This window comes from Elgaria multicarinata, chromosome 20 (assembly GCF_023053635.1).
Source record: "Elgaria multicarinata webbii isolate HBS135686 ecotype San Diego chromosome 20, rElgMul1.1.pri, whole genome shotgun sequence".
NCBI classification, from domain to species: Eukaryota; Metazoa; Chordata; class Lepidosauria; order Squamata; family Anguidae; genus Elgaria; species Elgaria multicarinata.
In genome coordinates, this window is record NC_086190.1 from 9,247,928 (window position 1) to 9,260,763 (window position 12,836).

A 12,836-nucleotide genomic window follows, 5' to 3' on the forward strand; every position below is an offset into this window, starting at 1 on the left:
ACATACCCAAATGCCTGTCCGGAACCCATTTAAAAGCTTCTCAGATTGGATGGGATGGAGTTAATTTGGGATAGTATGACCAGCTGCAACATGTGAAATGAGAGTCAATGTCGTATAATGGTTAGAATGTTGGACTAGAGCTGGGGAGGCCAGCATACTTGACCTAGAATCGTAGAATAGTAGAGTTGGAAGGGTCCTATAAGGCCATCAAGTCCAACCCCCAGGGTTGTGACGATAAAATGGTGAGGAAAAGAACTATGTAAGCCACCATTGGTTCCTTGCAAAGGGTGGGGGGAGTGAGATATAAATGCAATAATAAATAAATTAAATAACAGCCTATGCACTACACAATGTCTTAATATTTATGTTCACACATTTATCTGCATGTACACTAGAGACAAGAATGCATCCATTCCCTGCTCAGAAACTTAACTTCTAGAATAGGGGTGGGACAACCTCTGGTTCTCCAGATATTGTTAGACTCCAAGTTCCATCAGTCCAAGCCAGTTTGGTCAATGTCCAGGGGTGATAGGAGTTGTAGTCCAACATTTGGGGACCCAAGGCTGGGGAACAACAGTTCTAGAGATTGGGAGCTGATCACTGAAGAATGATAGCTCTAGTGACTCAGGTACTTAACACACAGCATAGGAACAAAAGTGATTTTATAGGGACCAGAACATAGACTATCCATGCTAAATAAAGATGGTGGGAGCATATGATGCTACACTGGTTTGTTTTGGAAGTGTGTTTTGGCACCTCACTCTAATACGCTACACTGCAGGTCATGTCTTCCCCTCTTATACATTTAGAAATGGGCTTATAGTATTATGTAAGCTTCACAGTACATTCAGATTTGATTGTGAACTTCCTTGGGTTCAAGCTAGAGAGTGCAATCTAAGGCACATTTCAGTGCACTAAACCCTGGTTCATAAGTATGACGCTTGAGAGGAGGAAAGAAGCCCCACAATAGCTGCTGAGCCTGCCAGGGAATAGGCAGGGACACATTTTACATCTTATTAAAAGCTTGCATCTTAATGATGCATCATGCAAAAGAAGCTTCCCAGGGGCCGTAGCAGCTGGTTCTTCAAGAAAGCAGATGCAGCCAGCTATGTCTTGACATTGGTTTTCAGCTCTCTCTCTCTCTCTCTCTTTGCTCTGTGCTTTGGAGAAGGAGAGAGCTGCCACTGCTCACACACTCACATGGAGAGGCACAACATTTCTTGGTAGGGGAACAAGGGAATCAAGCCAGGACACAGATGGCATACTTGCCTCAAACCCAGAGAGGTGCTGTGGCTATCTCCTTGTCCAAAGACCAGGTCAAAAAAGGGCTGGAAGTCAGCTCTTGAGGCATGGCTGCCTGCAACTACTTTGAAGACCAGCAACCAATACTACCTCAGGGAAGTGTCATTCTATGAGATGCTTAGGGATTGCCAGGTCTCCTGAAACTCACTGGGAGGAGCTCAAGTCTCCAGGGCCTGATGAACTGCATCCTAGAATAATAAAGGAGCTGGCAGAAGAACTCTCAGGAACTACTGTCTATTATTTTTGTGAAATCATGGAAGACAGGTGAAGTGCTATACGACTGAAGGACTAATGTTGTTCCTATCTTCAAACAGGGCAAAAAGGAGGCACCTGGGAACTATAGACCAGTTAGTCTGAAATCCAACCCTGTAAGCACCTTGAAAACAATGCAGTAACTACTAGAAGCCAGTATGGATTTGTCAAGAACAAATCCTGCCAGTCTAATTTTTGATTAGGTAACCTCCCTTGTGGACTGTGGGAATGCTGTGGATATAATATATCTTGACTGCAGCAAAGCTTTTGACAAAGTGATTAGCAAACTAGTTAAAAGTGGGCTAGATGGAAGAATTATTAGGTGGATCCACAGTTGGCTACAGAATTGGAATCAAAGAGTGCTTATCAACCTTCTCAAACTGGTGGGGGGTAACGAGCAGGATATTGCAGGGCTCAGTCCTGGGCCCAGTGCTCTTCAACATTTTTATTAATAACTTGGATGAAGAGGTACAGGGAATGCTTATTAAATTTGCAAATGACACAAAATTGGGTGGGATAGCTAATACCCTGGAAGACAGAAGCAAGCTTCAAAGTGATCTTGACAGGCTAGAGCACTGGGCTGAAAACAACAGAATGAAATTTAATAGGGATAAATGCCAAGTTCTACACCTGGGGAAAAGAAAACAAATGCAGAGTTACAAGATGGGGGATACTTGGCTCAGCAATACTACAAGCGAGAAGGATCCTGGAATTGTTGTAGATCACAAGCTGAATATGAGCCAACAGTGTGATGTGGCTGCAAAAAAAGCAAATGCTATTTTGGGTTGCATTAATAGAACTATAGCTTCCAGATCGTGTAAGGTAATGGTTCCCCTCTATTCAGCACTGGTTAGGTCACATCTTGAGTATTGCATCCATTTCTGGGCACCACACTTCAAGAAGGATACATACAAGCTGCAGGGGGTTCAGAGGAGGGCAATGAGGATGATTGGGGGTCTGGAAACAAAGCCTTTTGAAGAGAGACTATAAGAACTGGGCATGTTTAGCTTTGAGAAGAGAAGATTGAGGAGAGACATGATAGCAGTCTTCAAATGCTTGAAAGGTTGTCACACAGATGAGGGCCAGGATCTCTTCTCGATCATCCCATAGTGCAGGACATGGAATAATGGGCTCAAGTTGCAGGAAGCCAGATTCCGGCTGGACATCAGGAAAAACATCCTGACTGTTAGAGCAGTATGACAATGGAAACAATTACGTAGGGAGGTAGTGGGCTTTCGCACACCAGAGGCATTCAAGATGCAGCTGGACAGCCATCTGTCAAGTATGCTTTAAGGCAGATTTCTGCATTGAGCAGGGGATTGGACTAGATGGTCTTATAGCCCCCTTCCAACTCTACTATTCTATGGTTCTATGAGCCTGGGAGTTAATGGGTAGTGCCAGGATGTCAGAGGATGGAGTTAATAGCATAAGGTGGTGCTAAATAGCATCTGGTGCAAACCCAGGACAGCACCTAGCAGGTTCTAGAGTATGATGGACATATTGGAGAAAGGTGTGAATATCAGACATCCTGAATCCAGGCAAAAAATAGTATTTTCCCTTACCCTGAGATCCCCCTCTCCATGTCTGAGAAAAAACTTAATATCCTGAAGCTGCAGATTATACACTGAGACCATTCAACCCTAATGCTTTATATACAAAAGCAAATGTATGAACCAAGGCTACTTCGCCAACATCACTTAAGGCATTCTTACCTATGCTGTGGCTACCAACACAAATAAGAACTAAGAACATTATTCAGTTTTGCACTCTATGTATTGGAAGTATTTTTCTTCTACCTGAGAATACAAATTGTACATGTGCTGAGTTGGAAATATGGGCACTCTGTGAACTTTGAACAGCTGAAATTAAAAAGCTTTAGGTAGATTGTGTGTGTGTATTTAGTATTGTTAGTATAAACCCTACGAAGGCTTTAGGCAACATAGCCTAAGTAGTAATTGTTCTACAAAAGACAGCTTATAAGGTCCTCTGCTCTTCTCTAACTACCTTTATGACTGCTTATTGAAGTCTGATTTCCCACTCCTCTGGGTCATCATTCATCAACCCCACAGACCCCACTGGGGAAAATTCAGGAGACCTTTCCCTCTCCCTTGTAACTGGGGGGCATTTTTGATGGCCCTGTCCTCTAGAAAATGTCTCTACTTCCTCGCAGTGGGGCGACCAATGTTTATAATATCCAAATAATGATTTCACAAATTATCATAATTATCAATCAATCATCTTCTTTTGAACAATGCTTCCCCCAAGTATCAGATGGCTTCAATGACCATAGAGGATGGTGTGTGTGTGTGTGTGTATGCATGTATGCAAGCACACAATATAAACAGAAAGATTTATAGGCAACATACCTGCTTAATGCTTATCAGCAGCGAATTTTGCAAATTTTGAATTAATCTTCTCATGAACTGCCATGTTTAGTTATAGAATACTATTTTGAGATCTGTTTGATAAGGTTAATCAAAAGAGGAAAAGTAACCAAAAAATCCATGGGTTTTAAGATTATCGCAAAACACACATACGCACACGCGCACACACACAGAGTCTTCAACCTACTTGTGTTATTTAGGGGAGGAAATAAACCAAAACAGAGACACAATGACTTCAAAGGGGCTTTTTCATTAATACTTTCTTTGCATTTTGATTTGTCTTAATTACATTTTAAAATTACTTGTTAAAGAAACTGTCATAACATAAATTAGAGCAGAACATGCACACACAAAAGAAAGTGTCTATCATCTTAAAGATTGAATCTCATACTCTTTTTTGTTATGACGTTATCTCTTGGTCTCTCTATAGAGTTCACTCTCATTAAAGACTAAATCCAGACTCACCAGAAAGTCACAATAAATTTAAAGCCTTTTTGCCAAACATCTATCCCATTGGATTTTGATAAGAAGGCTATTGAGCTTTAATAATGTCGCCTATCCATTTCAGCTGGCCCTTAACATGTCTCTTTATTCATCCCTAAAGCCTCTTCAAGCAATGCCTTTTTATTACAAGTCTCTCTGCTTGCTCTCTGGGGAGTTGGGTCGACAAAGAGTGATAGATAGATAACTCTATAGATTATCTCCCACAGCTGTTTTCCCTCCAGTAGCCCCTTAGGTGATTCCTTCTAAGTAAACAGAAGCTAAAAGGGGAGAACGTACTGGAGAAAGATGTCTCCCAAGTTCTCCTGTCGCCCTGCTTCTTTCTTTATCTTTCTCCACAATTTTCAAGCATCTGTCTACTTTTTTTTTTTTTTAAAAAAAATAAAGATTAAATACATCCAACACTGACCCTTTAACATAGAAGGCTCTTGCCATGGAAACGGCTTATCATGCACGAGCAAAGTAGGGAATTTGGTCACTTTATTCCACTTTCTGCTCTTTGAATTGAAACAGATTTTTTTTTAGGAACATTAACAAGGGACAAGAAGGCATACAGGAAACTGATCTTGATTTTGCCATGTCGAACTGCAATGTTCACTGGAGGAGGGAAATTTCTCTCTGGCTTTCTACTCTTTCCAGTATTCCCAGACAAAATGTGCACCTTGATGAAGTTTATGCTTAATGGTACCACCAAAACACTCTGGCATTGCGATTTACTTAATCACATCAGCTAAAAGACATGTCAGGGGTGATCCAGGATAGAACCCATTCTGTTATGGTCTCCACCTTTAGAACTCGCTTCCCAGGAAAGCTCGCCTGGTGCCGTCTCCATGGTCTTTTCAGAGCCAGGTAGGGATGGATGAAATAGCCTATTTCTGGTCCATGTTAGTTTTTCGATTCTCATATTAGTCTGAAAAGTGTGAATTAGACCAAAAAAAGTTCTCCCCCATCTCTAGTGAAGACAGATGTAGACTGTTTAAATTTGCTTCACTTAGTTCCATTGTTCGGTGTATTGGTCTTTTAAAAGTGTTGTGATTTTATGTTGTATTAATCTTCACTAATATTGTGTCATTTCAAAATGGTATCAATCATGTTGGGAGGTTACATATTATGCATACATGAAAAGCTGTATACAAATGCTTTCTATAAATAAATAATTTCTTTATTTCTCCAACTTGACTCAGTTGCAAAAATTCTGATTTGACTAACGATAAGAACAGCAGCAGCGCGAACATGGATACGTTTAGCATTTTTGTTTATGTGTGTGTGTTTAGAAAAGTAAGGTGTAAAGGTAGTTGACACTTCATCATCATTATCTTAAAATTCAGCAATACAACTTAATATTTACATCCAAAAGAGTCAAGTCAAATTTTGAGAATAAATGTTGAACATTTGCAAAAGAACCAAAGCATTATTCTGAAGTTTTTCTCCATGTTGAATTTAGAAGCTAACCAAAATTCCTCTGAAGAGGCCTGCCAGGAGAGATTCGTCAACCTAACAGTCTTCCGGAATTTAAGAAAGCCATAAAGAGTGATCTCTTCCGGCAGGCCTACCCAGTTGACTTTTAAGATGCCTTTTAATAATGTGCTGCTTATAATAATGTATTAGTTTTATATGTTTTAATCAATTATATGTATTTTATGGTGTTTGCTTTTGTGTTGTACCCCGCCTCGATCCAGAGGGAGAGGCAGGTAACAAATAAATTATTATTATTATTATTATTATTATTATTATTATTATTATTATTTTGGATGGCTTTAAAAGGGGATTAGACAAATTCCTGGAGGATAAGGCTATCAATGGCTTATCAATATAAGGCTATCAATTTCCTCCAGTGAGGGAGGAAGCAGCAGCCAGGCACCTCTCCACCATGCCTGGGTCCAGCTCCAGCTCAGAGCCCCCTCCCTCCTGCTGTCAACTGTCTCTGGAGAGGCCACCAGTGAGGGAGGAAGCAGCAGCCAGGCATCTCTCCACCGTGCCTGGGTCCAGCTCCAGCTGAGAGCCCCCTCCCTCCTGCTACCAACTGTCTCTGCAGAGGCCACCAGTGAGGGAGGAAGCAGCAGCCAGGCACCTCTCCACCATGCCTGGGTCCAGCTCCAGCTCAGAGCCCCCTCCCTCCTGCTGTCAACTGTCTCTGGAGAGGCCACCAGTGAGGGAGGAAGCAGCAGCCAGGCACCTCTCCACCATGCCTGGGTCCAGCTCCAGCTGAGAGCCCCCTCCCTCCTGCTACCAACTGTCTCTGCAGAGGCCACCAGTGAGGGAGGAAGCAGCAGCTGGGCACCTCTCCACCGTGCCTGGGTCCAGCTCCAGCTGAGAGCCCCCTCCCTCCTGCTACCAACTGTCTCTGCAGAGGCCACCAGTGAGGGAGGAAGCAGCAGCCAGGCACCTCTCCACCGTGCCTGGGTCCAGCTCCAGCTGAGAGCCCCCTCCCTCCTGCTGTCAACTGTCTCTGGAGAGGCCACCAGTGAGGGAGGAAGCAGCAGCCGGGCACCTCTCCACCGTGCCTGGGTCCAGCTCCAGCTCAGAGCCCCCTCCCTCCTGCTGTCACCTGTAACTGCTGAACTTTCCAACTAAGATTGTAGTGCCTGAATTTCCTTGTAAATATTCCGACAAATTATATTCGACACATTGTTTGGTGACAATGCTGGTGTCCAGATCACAGCTGACCATATGAACATAGCAGCTTCAATGACAGAACAGCAGCTTCACACATTGAAGTTAGTAATGGAAAATCGCAAGTTCAACCCAGATAATATCCAGTTCATGGTAAGCAAGGGCCATATACACTCATCAGAAGGGAATTAGTCACGTGGCTAGAAGCAGGCTGAGTCTGTCTGAGGACTGTTATTAGCATGAGTTTACCAGTGGTTATATCTCAGCAAATACATAGTTCTTTATCAACCATTTTGCTGCAGCTGCTGACCTAAAGGGATTCTGCATCATATCTTTCTGTTTCTATGTATGTCTGAGGAGGGCAGTCTAGTCTCCAGCTCTGTGTTGCTTTGTATGCTTAGCCTGACTGACCAAATTCACTCAGGCTTGATTTACAGTAGGGGTGTGCACGGCCCCCCCCACTCCGCTTCTCTTCCAGATCCATGATTTGCAGATCGGGCCGCTTCGCTCCGACCCCGCTCCGTCCATGTCCGCTCCGCTCAGCTGCGGAGCTCCGGATCCGGATCGGAGCTCCGTCCCCCCCCCCATAGGCTTGCATTAAGCTAAAAAAGTATACAACTTTTTTTTGGTGAAAGTTAGAAACCTCACGTTTGGCACCATGACACCTCATGGAGGTATACACACGCACGCCAAGACTCAAGGCAATCTCATCATCCCCTGATTTTTGGGGAATTTTTGAAAATCGGGCACCCCATTCACACCCCTTTCCATAGCTCCGTCAATTTGCACGTTAAAAAACCCCCTCAAACTCGCCACCATGACAGCTTATCCAGGGATACATACGCCGCACGCTGAGACTCAAGGCAGTCCCATCATCCCATGATTTTTGGCGGGGCTTAAACCTGCAGACATCTCAATGGGGCCATTTCAAAGGAAATCCCAACATGCCATGAATTGGGGAGTAGAGATAAACCTATGAATCTTCTTCCACACTTGAAAAATGGATTTGGAACTTCCAAAACTCCAAGTGAGCGCAGGAAGGACTTCTCCCCTGAGTCAAAGCCAGACACACACAACATCCCTGCGAGGCGGGCAGGGGAGGAGAGGGGGAAGGCAGGCAGGCAGCAGACATTTCTGGGGGCATAAGGAAGTGAGTCAAGGATAAGCCAGTAATGCATATAAAATGGAATAAATAAATAAATAAACAAAGGAGGGGTGGAATTAAAAGCAGCAGTGTTGCTGAATAAACAACAAGAAGAACTTTAAAAAAAAGGCTATATCTGTCTTTTACTAGCAATAAGGGGACGTGCCCAGGGGAGGGGGAAGCAGCTGCCAATTTGACTGGTCCTAGTGACCAGTCTTTTAAGAAGCAATGCTGTCAGTTCAACTCATGAAAGCCATTGCTCCACCACGAGAGCTCTGAGGAGTAGAACTCTCACTTCAACTCATGATAGGCATTGCTCCACCGGGTTACTCTCTTTGGAGGGCTCTGATGGCCCTCCAAGTACAGGAGAGAGTGGGGGCATGTCCACATGGGATGTCCTAGGGGAGCTCATCCCCTTGCACCACATCTTTTCAGTTGTTCCCCAAAGTTAGGGTGGGTAGCACTGCTGTGTGTTTCCTATCTGTTAGTATGTTTTCAGGTTGTGTTTGTGCATTTGGTGGAGCTACTGTTTTAAAAAAAACACTGGGAAAACTCTGTTCAGAGTAGAAAGAGAAGTTTCTCAGAATCCCAAGTTACCCGTTTTGCCTATCCCCTCCTCCAACTTTGGGATCATGTGATCATGACCGGGAGTTGACTCTGCCCCTCAGCCCTTCGGAAAAGGTATTTTTCCCACTGTTTTTTTAAAAAAATTCTAGCACACGAACCGCAGCACGCAGAGAGCTGAGAGTAGTCTCAAAATGACCCCATCCATGACTCTCCAAGCACAAGATTTTTCAGAAAGATAGCTTCAAAAACAACACAGTTATCCCCCTTTCTTTTCCGCAATGCAATCCTATGGGCGAAATGTTTCAAGATGGCGATCGGATCGGACCGCGGAAACCGGAGCGCTCCGAAAATGGGCGCTTCTCTTTGCCTTGCTTCTAGGGGTCCGCGGTCTGCTTCTACTCCGCCTCTGGGCAAGGCGGAGCAGGCCAATTCGCTCCTGCTTCTACGCTTCTAATCGGAGCGGAGCACATGCCTAATTTACAGAATGAGGAGGCCTGTCCCCTTACCATTAGTTGTGCCTCTTGAAGTTACTGTTTTAAGAAGGCTATTTGGGGGGGGGAGGAGCATGATTTGGGAGGAGCTGGGGGTGGCATTTGTGGATTTCATGAAGACCCCCCCCACTCAACTTTCCCTCCCCATAATTCAAGCACTAGTTTGTAGCATCCTTTGCAGAAATCAAATGTGGTAATTTTTACTTATACCATTAGGAAGAAAAAAAGTCCTGCCATGATGTAGGAAAAATGGTATGAGAAGACTTTTCCACTCTTTATTCTTCTCCACTGCCGAGCATTCCTTCTTTCTGTTTTGGCAGCAAGTTCCTCCACAAGCCATTAAGCTTAAACTTGAACTCTTTACCCTACTGCTTCGACCTCTGTTGCCCTGGCTTTAAAACCCTACTGCCCATCAGTAAATTTATCACCTCATAAACTCACGGTAGTGCTTCTTTACAATGTGTTTAGGCTAAAGCTTGTGTCAAATTTTCTAATTGTCATAGTTTATGTTACAAAGAGAGAGGGTGGGGGGAATTAAAACTTAGAAGAAGCAACTGAACTCGGAGGCATTCAAGGCAGACATTTCAAACTGACACATCTTTGCTACAGCAAAGAGAGACATACAATGGATGTGCTCACTTTGAATTACTTCAACTTCGTATAAATGGGATGGGTCTTCCTTACAACATACTGAAATAGCGTGCAAGAAATTGCTGTGTGGTTCTCTAATACATGGAACCAGCACTTCCATTTTTGTGGTAAATGAGGTTAGGATCATAAGAATTGTCCCCACATAGCTCAGGATAATGGGCTTCCTCTGAAGTCCAGATAAATGGCTGATAAGTTATGGAGATGAATGAGGTGAAAAGTTCAGGACTACTGCAAGGTCATGGGATGGTCTATACAGGGCATTTCATGTGGGAATCCCAGCTCCCAAGTTTAGCTTTTACATGAAAAGATTATTTGCCACTTCCCATGGAGGGTCGAGGAGACTGTGCTGGGTATAGATATGCCTATGTATCTCTTCTGAAACTGGTTGTGGAACCATCCGCATCTAGAATTTTACAATGTTTGGCAAAAGCCATCTGGATGTTTCATTTTAACTTTCAGAACTTGGAAAGTGTCATTGCAAGACAGCCATAAAAAGATAGTTGCTCTAGTTTTCCATCTCAAACTGCTATCATTTTGAATGAAAACCTATTGCAGTAAAACCCAAAAATATGAATTTTAATAATAAAAAATGACAACCAAGATGAAGCACAACCAACATGGCATTACGCAAACAAATGTTGCAGTCATTTAGATAGGTGATGTGATGAGACATTGTTGTTTGTTATGCTCACCCTCAGCTAGTTGCTCCATCAAACACCAAGCAGGTTATAACACTTTTAAAACGGTATGAAAACTGTATATGTAATGTGTCCTGGGCCTGAACAGTTGTCATAACCATTATAAACTGTTATAATCAGTAGTGTAGATCCTGCCTCAGAGACAACATACTTAGTGTTACTATAGTGGGTTACATGAAGCAATCTACTCAGGATTGTAGTGGTGAGGGAGATAACAGTTAGCTTTTACAATGTTTTACAGAACATTGTTAGTATTACCTAACTAACCAGCATTTTGCCAGTCTGGCGGATAAAATATTAGGTCAGATAACCAGCATTGGAGGTAGGAAAGCTGATAGGCTCAACCCATGACTCATCAAAATCTGCCAGTCCCTGCACATGTAATACCAAAGTCTTCAAATAAATCACTATAATATCCCAGGCTCTGCAAAGCTCTACTCATGATGCACCAGAATCTAGGGTGACCATATTTGGGAAACCAAAAAAGAGGACACCTAGTGTGTGTCTGGGGAAGCAGCTTTCTGAGTCCTGCAGAAGGTACGTTCTTCCCCCGCCACCTTAAAGAACCCGATTGGAGTGGAGGAGGGGAAAGGATTTCGTTCTGCACCACCACCATCCACTCCAATTGGGGCCTTTTCTATAATGTCCACGAATGACCCACTTTCCCCTTTAAGACCTCAATTGGAGCTCGGGGTGGGGGAATGATGTGCCTCAAGAAAGCATGTCACTCCCTCCTGCCATGCTAATGGCAGCCTTAAAGGGGAAGGTGTGTCATTCCAGGACATTATTGAAAATGATAGAAAATCCCCCCTGACACCATGGAAAGAACAAAAACCAGGACAAATCTGGGGAAATCCTGACAGTTGGTCACCCTACCAGAATCTGCCAGACCCCACCTATGACTGGCATCCTGATCCATCAGTCCAGCCTTGCTCTCATCTGTCCTTGCCCATCCCCTGGTCACACTTCCCTTAAATTTCAAAGTAACCACAGTGTGCTTATCGAAACCCAGAACCTCTTCTCCCACCCACACTGCATCAGTACTCACCAGGATACCAGCCATAATATATGATCTCCACGCCCACTGTCCACCCCGCTGGCTCACCAAGGAAAAGGTATGGCATTGGGAGGGGAAAGTTTTAACAGTTATCAGGCCCCAGGTGGGGCACTGTCCCAACCTGAATGTCTAACAATATAGTAGGCAAATGTTCCAATAGTAGGGTGACCATATGAAAAGGAGGACAGGCCTCCTGTATCTTTAACAGTTGCATAGGAAAGGGAATTTCAGCAGGTGTCATTTATATATATGGAGAACCTGGTGAAATTCCTTCATCACAACAGTTCAAGCTGCAGGAGCTATACTAGAGTGACCAGATTTAAAAGAGGGCAGGGCACCTGCAGCTTTAACTGGTGTGTTGAAGAGGAAATTCCACTAGGTTCCCCATATATACAAATTACACCTGCTGAAATTCCCTTTTCAATACGACTGTTAAAGGTACAGGAGTCCTGTCCTCCTTTTCATATGGTCACCCTATCCAATAGCACAAAGGACAGCTATTATATTCAGGAGCATGAATTCAGATTTCAGTGGGGGCGGGGGTCAGTGAGGAGAAGAAAGATTTCCAGAAAGGTCCAAATGCCCGTGGCTATATATATTCCAGATAAGACTGCAAAAGGGCATTTGTTGCCATTACAATATAATGGGGCTGTTCACACAACATGCTCACCCGCACATAGTTGAGCATGGGCTGTTTTGAACTGTGGATTGTTTGTTGAACCATGGGTCAGTGTGTTGATAGAACGCAGCTAGGGTGGCCTGTAAAACATGCAGTAGGGCATTTTTTTTTAACAAGCCACCTTGCGAAACTATGATTTGTTATTAGGTTGTTCAGGGCGGTTAACTAGCCGCACTGCATGGGTAACAAGCTACACTTGCTGCAATCTGATAACATGATACCCTACAGCGAATGTGCTGTGTTCAGACAACACAAACCCATAGTTCAACAACAACAACAAAAACCCTGAGGAATAATCATACTTAGGGCAAGGCAATCCATAATGACACCCTTGAATGTAATGCAGATAAAGCCCCTCCATAAGCCCCTCTCTTTAGACAAGTGTTACAATGCAAAGTGCCACAAAGTTCTGGATTCAAATTCACAAGCTTCCACCGAGGACCAGGGTGAACCAAACAATTCTCCTTCCACTGCAACAGAGGAAAATGGAATTTCTG

General features: G+C 43.7%; 1 protein-coding gene across 1 annotated transcript in view; it reads right to left on the reverse strand.

The window, feature by feature from the left end:
- PRDM16 (PR/SET domain 16) overlaps positions 1-12,836 on the reverse strand; it is a 379,417-nt gene that overhangs the window by 261,080 nt on the left and 105,501 nt on the right. The window lies entirely within an intron of this gene.